At 38.1% G+C, this 14763-nt stretch overlaps 1 protein-coding gene across 1 annotated transcript in view; it reads left to right on the forward strand.

Annotated features, from left to right (window-relative positions):
• The first annotated feature begins 10751 nt into the window (after positions 1-10751).
• The window catches only part of LOC105393460 (calmodulin-binding transcription activator 2), a 143455-nt gene continuing 139443 nt past the window's right edge, over positions 10752-14763 (forward strand). Inside the window, exon 1 of the mRNA XM_048622488.1 lies at positions 10752-10864. The gene's annotated coding sequence lies outside the window, so the exon portion shown is untranslated. The remainder of the gene's footprint in view (positions 10865-14763) is intronic.

Genomic DNA, 14763 nt, shown 5'->3' on the forward strand with positions numbered 1-14763 from the left:
CTGCATCGACAAACAAAATATGTCTCTATTTTTTGTCAGATAAAATCTTAAATCGTTTGCTAATCATATCAAGAAACGCTATAAAATTGTTATTCATGATGTAGGCTACTGAAAGTTTCATCGATATGAAATGATTCGCTTTAGATCGAAAGAACCGAATGACATAGAGGTCACTTTTGATTATCAGTCTCAATGGTTTAGCAGAGCAAAGTATTAGATATTGTATGCAACACGTTTAAAGGAAATTCGACCATGTCGCGTAAATATTGTAGTTGGTTTCTGAATGTATAATGTAAGCGCATGCTGTTATAGAATAGGTTATGCTTATTATGTATAAGTATTGTATGATGTTACAAAAGGTTAATGTGTACAATAAAATATAGATAATAAAAATCTGTTTTTGTCTATATTGCCCAAGAACTCCCCAAGAATAGACGCATTTTTCCTGAAATAAAAATGACATATTATGTATCTAGCCTATCTGAAACCTAGTTAAACATTGTGAGATATGGCGTTTCGACTTTCTCCGTGTTCGGCATCATAAGGGTCACAGTGACAGTTAAATAAAGTCCATTTTTCTCTCCACCTTTAATTTGCAAGGTGCGGGTGCCTATATAAAAAAAGTGAGTCGCCCGCGCGCCTCAGTTGTAATATCACCATGCAGAAATGACTAGGTTTCAGATAGGCTAGATACATAATATGTCATTTTTATTTCAGGAAAAATGCGTCTATTATGTAGTCTGAGCCTATCTGAAACCTAGTTAAACATTGTGAGATGTGTTTATTATCGCATGGTGGAGAGAAAACCAACTGTGACCCATAAGCTACTGATGAGTATATCAGTAGATAAATATTTGAACCTATAAATTTATAATGCATAGATTTCTAGGTAATAGATATACTAAAAACGTCTACGGTTACAAATCTCTTGCTGTATAATGAGTTACTTACGGAAACAATGGACCAAGGTTACCAGGCTGACGTCGTATACACAGATTATAGCAAGGCGTTTGATCGTATTGACCACTCGCTCTTGCTGATCAAGCTCTTCAAGGCGGGAATTCGTGGCAATCTCTTCAGATGGTTTTCGTCTTATGTCAGTAACCGCACCCAGGCTGTCGTGGCCAGTAACTTTCAGTCTGACTGGGTTAAAATACCAAGTGGTGTGCCGCAAGGCTCTATATTAGGGCCTTTGCTATTTTTATTGTTTATTTCCGACATTGATTCGTGCTTTAGTAACTCTAGTATTTAAATATTTGCAGACGATATGAAAATTGTTAAACCTATTATTAATGAAAATGATATGATATTATTACAAAATGACTTAAATAACCTTGATAAATACTGTAACCAAAATAAATTAGATTTAAATCCATCAAAATGTTCTACCATCACCTTCACTAGAAAAAGACAACCTACTTTAACTACTTACTTCTTAAAAGGTCATGCAATCGGAAGAGACAGTAAAATCAAAGACCTTGGTGTAATCCATGACTCGAAGCTGTTGTTTGATGCCCACATTGATGCGATTACGGCTAAAGCAAGCAAGGCTCTTGGATTTATAATGCGGCTTTCAACTAACTTCAAACAGGCAAAAACCTTTAAAATCTTGTACTGCACCTATGTCAGAAGTAACTTAGAGTATGCATCACAGGTGTGGAACCCTAGATATACGGTATACATTGATCGCATCGAACGTATACAAAAAAGGTTCATGAGGTACTTAAGTTATCGTGTTAGGTATCCCTTACAAAACTATAAGGAAGGTTGCCGCCAGTTTCACATTCTACCATTAATAAACAGGCGTGAAATTTGCGATTTATTATTCCTCCTAAGAATTGCCACCAGCCAAATTGATTGTCCTCAATTATTGGAAAAATTAAAATTTTATGTTCCGAATCGTTCCCGTCGCTTCAATCCGACTTTCAGTAACACCACGGTGTCTACCAATTACCGACAGAATTCGTATCTATGGCGTGCTTGCAACAACTTTAACCACGTATCGAATAATTTGGACATTGATATATTTAATACAAGCATTAATAAGGCGAGAAATATTCTAAGTTGTACCTTTTTTGATGTCTAAGAGTTTATGTACTATATATTTTCAGTGTAATTGTTATTAGACATCTTTGTAGCTTTACATATATACAGTTTAGTTCGTTGATTAGGCGTAGATAATATGTTAATGTACCTAATTTAGTTTGCTACTTTGTATTAGCGTAAATATTATTAAGTTATTTCTATCAGTGGAAACTTGTAAAAGGCCTTTTACTGCTCATTCTATTGTTATACTTTCAAATTGCGCTGTAAGTTTTCCTAAAATAAAATAAATAAATAAAAATAAATAAATAAAAAGAAAGGTATAAGTATACATAAGACTTAAGTACTTCCTTATTATTCCTGACTTGTCAGAAAGTTATGGAAGGTATGTAAGTACCTATACATATAGGTAGGTATTTATACATATGGATACACACAGTGCCTCTTCGAAAGCAATACTTAAAAGTAATTATTGATCATAATCTTGTTATTGTCAAGGCAATATTTTTAACATACACTAGCTAGCCGAATGGATGGAACCAGTGAAATACTTTGCAACAATATTTAAAAGCTGTAAAATGTAGATATCGATCCAGGCCGCTGGGGCTCAGGTCAACACATGCTGACTAGGGTATGTAATTCTGGACTGACCTCAGAAATGCAGCAGCCGACCCTGGAGCCTCTTGGACCTGCTCAGTCAGCCCCGTACGACGACACGGCCTGCAACACCTGGCGCGGCATCTAGTCCTTGGAACGAGGAGTGGTGCTTGAAGGGAAGATAATTTTACTAAATATCTCAGCCTCATCAGCTACTGGAAAAGATTAGATGAAGGCTGTGACACACGGATAACTAAGTATTCAGTTTTTCAAAACATGATGCAAGTCACTATATTCATATTCTAGATTGACAAGTAACACACAGGCTAATTATGTATTCTAACTAACCCGGCGGTTAACGAGTTCCTGTGCATGCAGTCCTACTAGGAAGGAAAGTTATTTTATAAGCCTTTGCACCGATTTTGTGGGCTACTATCATTCTGTATCATCATGTGTGAATATTATGAGCTCTGGCAGCATTCCTTGGTAGATGACATCAATTAATAAAGATTGATTAACACAACAATAACAATTATAATAGTTGATAAATGAAACCCGGCTAACAAACAACCCGGTTAACTGGGTAAGTAAATGATCAGTCATGCCACCCGGATAAGTAAAATGTTCAGTACTTCATATGAAAAACATTAACAAGGTCACCTTTAGGTATGTTCGTCAACACTAAGGGCAGGTCTCGGCCAAAACCTTAAGGCTTCGCCTTGTTGCAACTTCAAAGGGCCGTAGGTAGGTACCTACTTACATTGTTGTAGGTTCGATTTTGAAACCATTAAGTCAACCTAGATAAAACAAAATAAAATAGCTCGATTAAATAAAGATGGTACGTAAAGATGTTAGTTGTACCTGATCAGACCTGATGCAACGACAGCCAACATAGACTCTCTAATCTGTGGAAGCAACAATCATGGTGGCGGGAACATGGACAGTTGGACGAGCCACCTCGAGCCTGACTTATCAATCAGATCTGACAGTTCACCAACAGCAGATAGCTTGCGGCTATCTATAGGTAAACTTAGGTAGTTAGCTATACCCAAGAAAAAGTCCTTGGACATCGATATGACAGTGGAAAGGCGAATAACTGTGACATTCTTTAAAACAAAAAGGCTTGATGTTGTTGCCCAGCTAAGGAAGGTTACCTACTTCAGCGACCTGGTATTGCATTCTGAAAGAACTGCGAAGAGTTAATATTATGACTAATAATTATTACTTATTTAGAAAGTTTTCAGCAAACTCTAATAAATCAAGCAGCTACCACGTCACCGCTGCCCGGTTATAACTCTGTACTAGCTTAGTAGATATATATATATACCAGTTCTAGCCTTCAGCTAGAGGCTAGAGAGCTCCTGAATGAGATGCGAATACGAGCATGACACAAGTAATTTTTTACTTGGTAACTAGTTACGTAACTAACTGAAAGATCCATAAAACAGTTGAGGATTACTCAAAATGGAATTGTAAAAACGGCACGTCTGCATCTTAACCAGTCAGTCTAAGTAGTTTCAGCAGATACAGTGTTGAAAAATAGTTATGAAACGTTTGCGCCAGAATCGAATTAAAAATACATTTTCATTAGAGAAGCCGTTTAGGAATGAATAGGTACTTTCACCCTTTGGATTGTGCTCCAAATGATGACCTTCGAAATTCATAGAAATTTAATGACAACTGCCATTGTTTATTATCTAGCCCCGTACATTGAGTAGGGCTGCGGCTACACGTGATGTGATACACAGTACACAGTAGGTATATGCATGTTCCCAGAATAGTGGAAGTTATAATTTTACCAAAAGGTAGTCGTCTCGTGCAAGAGCACCGTTACTCGATTTATTCGATACACAACTAGTAGACAGCTGCTGCGTAGGAGGTTCCCGCATTTTTCAACAAAGAGCTCTGATACACACTCACAATCCACTGGGACATAAGGAAGACAGCTAATATGGTGCCACTCAGAAACTGCGATGACACTCCGATCATGATCACCCGACAGTAGGATCATAATAAATTCGGTAACTTGTGAAGCGGTATGGTATAGCAACAGCGACTTTCACGAAATCAGGAATTAGCTCAGTGCTTTTAGGTTGAACACTCGCCGGTGGGATTCACTTTGCTCACAGCCGAGAAAAGAAAAGACTCAAAGCTGGAATCTGCCGATGTGTCATGACACTTAAGATAGTGTCTGGGGGGTCACTTTATATGACGAGAAACGAACTTTCAGTGCACTGCGGCGCGAGCCGCTCTATCTGTTTGTATGTATTAAACGTGCCGATTGCACGACAGCTCTCGTTCGTTCGTTTCTCATCAGTATAGAGTAACGCTCCTGTACCTACTTACCGTGCGTCACCACATCAATCATCACCACGACTATTGAATCGGACCCTACTGCGTGGGATAAAAACCCCAAGCGCCGGAGCATTATGACCAGTGGCTGAGCTTTTAAAAGCAGTAAATAATAGCATTTTACTCACGGCTTATCAACTCAAACCTTCGTTGCGAAATCCTCAGCAATGGCTGCGTGCGCAGCAGCCGGCAGGCCCCGCGCCGCCTGGTCCGCATCACGCTACAGTTCCCGGCAGCGAGGACTCCGCAAATTCAATATTATATTTTTCCGCGTCGGAGCGAAGCCGACGAGAACCGTGGCTACATTGAGCCATTTTGCCGAAGTGTTCACTTCAAAAATCAAAAGCCAACTGAGGCGCGCGGGCGACTCACTTTTTTTACATAGGCACCCGCACCTTGCAAATTAAAGGTGGAGAGAAAAATGGACTTTATTTAACTGTCACTGTGACCCTTATGATGCCGAATACGGAGAAAGTCGAAACGCCATATCTCACAATGTTTAACTAGGTTTCAGATAGGCTCAGACTACATAATAACCACTAACAGTCTATTTTTTTACTAACGAACGAGTAAAGATGTAAGTTATATGTATATCTCTCGTACTTTTTCGATATTTTCAGAGTGAGATGGGTCATTGATAGGTCATGGTTAGGACCAATAGCAACGTAGTAATAAACTAAGTAAGCCTAATTTTTACATTACTTCAGTAATTAAAAAAAAAAAATTTGCGGCGAACACCCCGTCGTATCTATTTTGAGTAATTTTTCTACAACTCCAACCCACCTTCCCAGCATGGAGATTATGGCTAACCTTCCAGTGTTAGAGGAGGCCCATGTCCTACAGTGGATTATTTCGTTACGTTACGATTCTTAGTTCGTTTGAATCATAGAACAACGCGGACTCGGGTGTATGGTTTGAATGCATTTGATATCGTGCACATCGTTGCATCAGATATTATTGAATACATACACTGGAGCGTAGAATGGAGCACTGTATTAAATCTCAGTCCGAGACTCTTTAACACAGTATAATTATTGTAATAAAGTAGGCTACCTACTAGTTTATGCGAGTACAATCACATCAAAGTAACAAGAAATGAAGTCTTCAACAAATTCGAACCTGTTAGCTACCTTCTGACACTCATCCACTATACCACTGGATCACCGTACACATCACACGAGACGCCGGGAAACAATAAATAACACAGCGACGCCACCAGAATGCTAAGCAGTCGCGGGTCGCGGCGACACGACCGACTTATGAACTGGAACCCACTGGGCATTGTGACGGGATGATTTGGGAGTAGGTAAATAATAGTAAGAGGAAGAGGGTTAACTCAAGAGGACTTTGAGGAACAACTTTGATTCTACAAATTTTCAAAATGCGAGATATAAAATTTTAACATTTTCATATTATCTAAACTTTGTTGGTCTCGTGACGTGCGTGACCTACTGAGGGTGTTTTTTTTTCACGACTAGTAGAACAAAAATTCAGAATGACTCCCCGATTGGTCATAATTAATCATAAATCGCTTCGACATCATGGGAATTGACATACTGAGAACACTCGTACTTTTTAGGTACTACACTCTACTACCTTATCTGATACATTGGATGAATGAAACAGAGAAATAGAACATGACTGTATGTGACTGTATGTAGTCATGTTTAATTAAGTAGCACGATTAATGTTTGAAGATTTCACACTAGATAACTTTGAACCTCAAGACCTTCAAATATACCGTCTGCCTGAAAATCAGTAAAACATCCCTCTGTAAGCGTTTTTACTCGCCTCAGCCTGCCTTGCTATACCTACGAGTACATATCTAAGTATGTACATCACCATAACAATACAAACAACTCTAAGAACCAATTTCATCTAAACTAATTCCGGAAAAACATAAAACAAGGAGAAAAACTATCAGAACCTGTGCCAAGCTCTCCCAATAATGACGTGGAATGAGAAAAATAAGTGTTTTCAATCTCAGCGGCCTGCCCGGTGAAGCGTGGGACGCCCCGCCATGGGCGGCGAGACAGGTGGAGGGTTCTACCTTAAATTAATTGTTAATTAACTTTTATCGCTTATAAATTGTACTGCTGTAGGTAGTAGCTTTTGCCCGCGAGCTTCTATCTGTGCTGGTTTTCCCGTACCTTCTGTAGGTTGGCTGGTAGAAAATGCTTTTACCATTCAGCTTTTGTAAAAGAATATAGCTATGACAGTTCATCAAGGTTCTGTGGTACAGGTGCCTGACCTGCCTTACCTTGAAACTAGGTTGTAGGTTACCTAAGTAGGTACCTAGGTATTTACAACGCCCTTGGACCTGACTGGCACTCACGAAAACCTAGAGCTTTGTAAAATAACATTTCTGCACCGGAAGCATACAATGACTTCGATTTTTACATAAAGGCTTGTATTGTTTAGCTATGAACAAGTTGACTATGAAATAGCTAAAGATACCCACCAAGTATAATATTAATAAAAAAAGTTTAAAGCAACTTAAACACCGCATTTTACATAATTACGCTTAAGGTACTACTTACCTGCCTAGTTATAGTACTTACTTATGTCTAGATTTTGATGGTAACACCGATAGTTTTCCCCAACAGATCTCTAAGTAGGCACTATCTTCTATTTGCAATACTAGCACTAAAATATGCAGTCGCAGGTATTATTGAGATGCGATCATAATGGGATCGTTTTTAATCTCTGCCGAGAGGTCTCTACTGAGCGCTGACGTCTTGTCTTCTCGAAGTTTAGGGATGGGGTCACATTGGTATCGATACAAAAGATATTTCTGTAGTTCAGATGCAGGTTCTAGAGGTAGATATAGCCGGTTTATCTTAATCTACCTACATATAAAATTATGTAGTCAGTTTCGCCCTAGAATTATGAAGACAAGTTAAATATTTTAGAAAGGTAAAGGTAAAGGTGATTTGAACCCAATTTGGCACCCAAAATAAAATATGATACCTAATACACGACTGACGTGAAGTCTCGATTATAACTTAGGTCTTAGAGTGATGTCACATATTATGTGTGCATTGCTTCGCCTTTTTCCGATGTCCAATGTAATTGACCTATTTACTAAAGTCGACTGCTAAATATCATGTTGTACTGTGTTGAAATAGCTTAATTGAGCCTCTGAAAATGTTTGTACCAAAGTATAAATCGAGTAAAACAAGCATTGTCAATAGATAATTTTATTTGGCCTGTTTCGAAGTATCGACTAAGTAAACATTTATCGATAAATTAGGCAGCACTACACCGAACGAAGCCGATGCTTGTCGATCAGACTGGCACCTGTTAAGGGTTTCGCTCCACCTTTAGCTCCATCTTATTGACTGCCAGACATACCACATTAACCTCAAACGTACACGAGGCTATAACACCAGGGAATAAGGTTCATTATCGATGGAGTATTGGCGAAGTTACACTGGTAAGCTTCTGTCTGCATTTGCAAACTTTTCTGCATCTCTGTAAGTGTGTTTGATGATTTCGCAAGCAGTTTTCAGTCTATTCTGACCTCTTTATTTTGTTTGTTTTTAATTTATTGGAAAGTACCTATTTAGGTAACTACTTGATTTAGACAGTTACGTAAGTATGTATGTATTATCATCAGAATAGTAGTTATAATACATTGCCTTAATTAAAGACTCTCAGTGAAATGACTTAAAACAATCTCTCTCTACAAAACACTTCAGTAGCATAGGTATACTTTACCTAATTAAGTATTAGTTCAAGGGTTTCAAATCACGTGAAAGTAAAACCACCAAGTCGTTAAAAGTAGTTAAAGGTTTAACAAGAATTATGATTGAAACGAGATGCTCGTTGATCAAAATTCAACGAGGGTAAATTAAAACAAGAGGTGAAACGGGAGGGTTAATGTTAATGTGATGTTAATACTTGCTATCGGGTACTTACATAATTATTATATTTATTATTTGTCAATTCAGAATGCATAATAGTCTGTATAGGTAAACAACATACATACATGTATAATAAGCCTGCATTTACCTACAAAGGTTACAACAATCAAAAGTTGAATCTGAGTCCAAAAACTTGTGACCTGGAAATAACTGGAAACTCCAGTTTTCACTGCTTTAGCTTCTGTTCATATTATTTCGGTTAGGTACAAATAAATTAAAAAAAAACACGCACTCACGCCTTGTACTAATGTACTCCCTTGCGGGGTAGGCAGAGGTGCATTGCTGCACCCACTTTTCGCCAGAGTGTTATGTTAGTCCCAATGTAATAGGGGGCGGGCCTATTGCCATTTTACGGGCATATCCAAGACCCGAGAACAAATATCTGTGTTTAAACAAATATCTGTCGGGAATCGAACCCGGGACCATCGGCTCAGTAGTCAGGGTCACTAACCACTACGCCATTCGGTCGTCTAAATTACATTCGTAGCGGAAATCTTAGGTACAAATACAGTATAAATATTACGCTGAATAGGTACTATAGTCCCATAATCATATAGATTCATTATTATAATGATAAAGATGCTAATATAAAAGTTTCAAGCATATAATATAAAGCACCCAGTATCATCAGCTGGGTTGGGTCTGGGCATAATCAGAATGACAAAGTATTGAATCTTTGCGTCCAAAAAACATCGTTAGGAACCCTTGTTGACCCCATGTCACCGTGCTTCAAATGAGCTGAATAGACTCCACTGAGTCTTGAAGTAACATCGTCATCTTATGAGATGGATGTTACTTTGACTACTGACGTTACTAGATAGATACTTACAAATCAGTTCCTTCCTATGTTTTGTTTTTTTTAACGCTGTCTTTTATCTACATCTGTATACTTATATGTATTATGAAGAGGAAATATTTGGTTGCTAATGGACTAATGGATCGAATACCATCAACATTATTTAACCGTTATAAAGCTAATAAATTATCCCTGAGCGGTAAGACCACTATTTGTAGCGGAAATCTTAGAAGACGTTTCACAAATTTCACAGGCAAAGGCTTTGACTTGCAATCACAAAGTGAATATTGCTACCCAAAAGCTATACATTAACCCGTATAGCCCATTAACATATCAATTGCACAAACAAAACAGGTCTATAACTTTTCAGTAATAACTGTGCTTATTTTCAGTGGGCGATGCATGCCAGCCGACTCTCTCGCCTCGACGTATCATGCATAACACCCCCGTTATCATACCACGCGGCTATTACTATTAACTTTAATGATATCATGCTCCATGCATGCACGGACTGATACATTTTAGATGTCATTTTATTATAATTATTGTCTCATGTACGTACATAATAATATGGAATAAGAAACAGGGGCTATCGCACTGTGTTATGTAGTAATTCAAGGTTGGCCGGAGAATGCTATTACCATCAACTTTGATTTTGTTTATGGGAAAAAGGATTTCATTAAGAGATACAAACATTACAATAAAAACAAAGGTTTTCAAAGTTTTCAGTTTAGTAGATAGTTTGAAAATAAAATTGAAAAGCATTTGGCAGCGAAACCCCCGTGGCGACCTGTCCTGTCCGTAACTTGCAATTACCAAAAAAAACTTGAGACAAACTTGAAGAAAGGATTGAGGAAGCGAGAGGCGGCCGCGGCGGCGCCTCGCCGTCTTGCGAAGACAAAGGGTGTTTGTTTTCGAGCCGTCGAAATTCGGCCCAGTGACCGAGTGTGAGTGTGATCGACCCGCGCACGCGCGAGGGCGGCGGCGGCGGCGGCGGCGGGGCGCGGGCGGGGGCGGCGGGCCAGTGCAGCCGAGCGAGCCGCCCGCACCGCGCGCCGCCGCCGGGTCGTCTCCTCAGCACCACCATGTTTACATTCGCCAGGCTCCACTGACACGTGCGCCGCAGCCGCCCCGGACGCCGCACCGACAGGTACGATCACCGCCACCATCGACTCTCTATTGTTTTTAATCACATTATTGAAGCCTCGGCTCGGGCACGGAGCCGTCTTGCTAGATGTGCGGAGCGTGAATGAGGTTACAGATTTAGAGCTGTCGTAGGGTTTCGCCTCCATCATAAATTTAATATTGTCAGTGATGTCTGCTAATCTTCGCTGTTTCATAGGAGATAGCTCGTGTTTCTATGCGTTTTGCATAATTCGAAGGCCGCGCAGAGTGTACAGTTGTCGGTTTGAGGTTATCTTTGTGTAGGCTTGCGTGGAAACGGCGGCGTATTATGTGTTGTGGCAGATGTGAATTTAGCTAATTAAAATGTATATTTCTTGGCTGTAGGAGCACCCTGGGTGTGACGTTTATGGCCGACAGTGCCGGCCTGTTTCGCGCGAGTTCATTTATGAATATAAAGTAAAACTTTGTGAAAATTCTTTTGTAGGAATCTTTGTGGACAGTATGAAATAATTTGAAACGGAAAACGTACAATGGTACTTTTGTAATTTATCGATATCATTACACGGATTCAAGAAGAACAGGTAATAAGTCATAATCAGAAACTTTATTACTAAAAAGTGAATGATTTAGTAATACTTTATCTTTAAAAATCTATGTAGATCTACTAAATAAAATCCTATAAGTCTGTTCAGTAAATGATGTAGTAATTAAGATTACATTTCTAGGATACACCTTATTTTCATATTATACAAGTGATATAAATTAATGATATAACTTCATAAATTAATCAGAACATTTTATTCAGTTGCATTCGTTAAAATGAAACTCGAAAGAGAGATAATAAATAATTTGACGTCGGGCGCTACGAGCTACGAGCCGCGTAGTCGCCTACGCCGTAGCGCTACGGATTTCCCGCTACGAATCGTGTCTGTAGCACGTCTACGAAAATATCGTAGCATTTCGGCGAATTTTTTGCATTTTGGATGATAGCTTTTGTCCGTTAACGTTCCCGTTGCATTTATTTCTATGACTCCATTATAATTTAATATGTTACTATCGAGCGTTTAAACTGTTACTTCACAGATAATCACATGTAAACGACACGCAAATAGGAGCTGTCTATATATTTTTATAATCATCATTAATTTATTACACGCAGTTTTTACAAAAAATACACAATAAAATCAGACAGACATTACATTATTACAATAAAAAACTATAAAATGATTAGGTATATTTAACATGAAATTACTTAGTGTACATTAAGAAACTCTTTTCAAATGAGACACTGGGGGAAGACTATAACAGTATATTACGAAAAATGTATACACATATAGTTCTTATATAATTATAATTATCAATAATCACAAGGGACCAAAGCAGAAATGTTGAATGTCCACCCGAATGTATGTTACCTTCGGCCAAAACGTTTAGAGCTAAAGGTTTTCTTTATTCCCAAATTAGCATACCTAAAATGCTTTAAATTACCAGATTCTTGATAGTACCTAGTACATGCATAAATAAATTTCAAGTTTATAGTTTAAATTGTAACTTTTTAGGTGCAGATTGTGTAGCGGCGTTCTGTCGCCCAATTCATTTCATTCTGGGCCGAAATAGGTTTTTTGCGTGTTGAACCAAATAAGTGTTTTTTTTGTTTTCACGTGAGCGGCCCACATGGTAGCACTTTATCGTTAATAAGGACTAATTTGGTTCAGTGATTAATCGTGTGTTCTTACATCTTACCGTCTTTTTTGTTAACAATTTGTTTTTACTCAAAATTCTTAAGTTTTGGCACCACAAAATTTGCCGATGTAAAGTCAACTACTGCCAATTAACATACTGAAGGTACCTCAGGTACTAATTATATTAAGGGCCCGTACAGGGTGACGTGCCGCGCCAATTTTGGGTTTTCAATGCTCTTCACACAGCACACGCAGTAACACGCACACATGTAAGTTTGCACAGTGGGTCAATAAACTTTTACTCGCCAACTTTATTGACAATTATGTTCAAGTACATTTTGGGTGATTTTAGGGTAAGTAAGTATAATTCTTACTTACACTGGTAGGCACCAGGAAAGAGTAGAAATTAATAGGGGTGCCACTTTACTCTATACTCGGAACCCGATTAGCTTTCTCAAACAAATGTGGTATTTACTTGTAGAAAGGTAACTACAAGTATTAAAGTGTAGATAATAAGTTTCGGGCATCCTCCAGCCAACTGAACCCCGACGACAAAGCAAAGTAAATACATAGTGTCGCAAAAGGGCTATACTAAACCAAAAGGGGATGACTCAAGGGGTCATTCTGAACAACTTTTGTTCTACGAGATTTGCAAATTCGCGAAAAAAATATTCGTTTTCCATGGTAACAAGTCACATGTCCAACAAAGTTTCTATGAAAAAGGTTTTTTTTGTTAATTTCCAAAACTCGTAGAGCAAAAGTTCAGAATGACCCCCTATCTTACTCCTTTTTACCCGACTGCCGAAGGAGGAGGGTAATGTTTTTTGATTGTATGTATGTATGTTTGTTTGTTCCCTCCTGTAGCCTAAACGGCTTGATATATTTTGATGTATGAGGTATTGTTAGAAGCGTATTGATGGCGCGATGGTTATAGGCTATGTGACGTTCCATTAAAATGTACATAGCGCCCTCTAGAGGACATAACGTGATGATCGAAAAAATAATAATTCAACTTTGCCGCGTAAGGTATCAAATGAAAGGGCTTGATTTTCACATTACAAAAATATGCATATTGAAGGTATTTAAATAACAACACCAAAATTATTGAAATAAAAAATGATCATGAACTACTGACGTAAAATTTCATAAAATAAAAAGAACTAAAAAGTTACAAATAAAAAAATACAATTATAAACAAACGAAAAACCCGACTGTACGCTAAAAACATGAAAACAAGTCCCAATGTTAATGGAAAGTATCGCAGGCGGGGACCAACTTGACCGCCACTTAAGGCCGTTTTCTAAGTAACATTCAGCTAAATGGTGAACCCTCTGCTGGTCCCCGCCTACGATACTTTCCATTAACATTGGGACTTGTTTTCATCTTTTTAGCGTGCAGTCGGGTTTTTTGTTTGTTTATAATTTGTTTAGTACTATATACCGCTTTTTCAATACCTGTAAGTACATTTTTTGGTAGCTGCATAATATTTTTACTTAATTTTAGGGTTTCGAACGTCAAAAGAAAAAAAGCAACCGTTATAGGATCTCTTTGTTGTCCGTCTGTCTGACTGACTGTCTGTCACCGCCCTTTTTCTCAGAAACGGGTAAAGATATCAAGCTGATATTTCGCATAGATGGGGAGTACCCTAAAAAAAATATTATGGTACTCCCTGTCCCACACAAGTAAATTGGGGCTTATATTTTTTCCAGTTATTTTGATGTGTATCCTTTTTTTTCTTTGTTGTTTTGTATAAGTATGTGTTTCTTTTCTTTAAATCTGTATTTTTTTTGTTGTTGCTGTCTATGTGTCGAATAAATGTATCTTTATCTTCAAATCACGCCATCTATCGTTTGTTTTTTTGTGGCTACTGTCTATAGAAGAAATTCCGTCATTGACAATTTTACGTTACGAATTTATTTTTATTTTTACATTTTCGCGGAGAACCAACAGCATTTTGTTAATAAATAATTATTACTAATGAACACATAACAACTTGATGCCATTAACAGAATGAACTTAGTAAACCCATTAAACCTAACACATCCAGAGGAAAAATAAAATCTCTTTCTCTCTCTCTGAAAAACATACTTAATAGCCTAAACTCGATGCTTTTAGCTATTAACATCTTTGAAATAAAATTGAGCCACCACCGTGTTATGCCCTCATCAGATCCTCACGAGACCATACCTCAACCAGCACCAAGAGACTGTATTTTTGATCCCTAACCTAATGTTCGTGCGTA

This window comes from Plutella xylostella, chromosome 8 (genome assembly GCF_932276165.1).
Source record: "Plutella xylostella chromosome 8, ilPluXylo3.1, whole genome shotgun sequence".
NCBI classification, from domain to species: domain Eukaryota; kingdom Metazoa; phylum Arthropoda; class Insecta; order Lepidoptera; family Plutellidae; genus Plutella; species Plutella xylostella.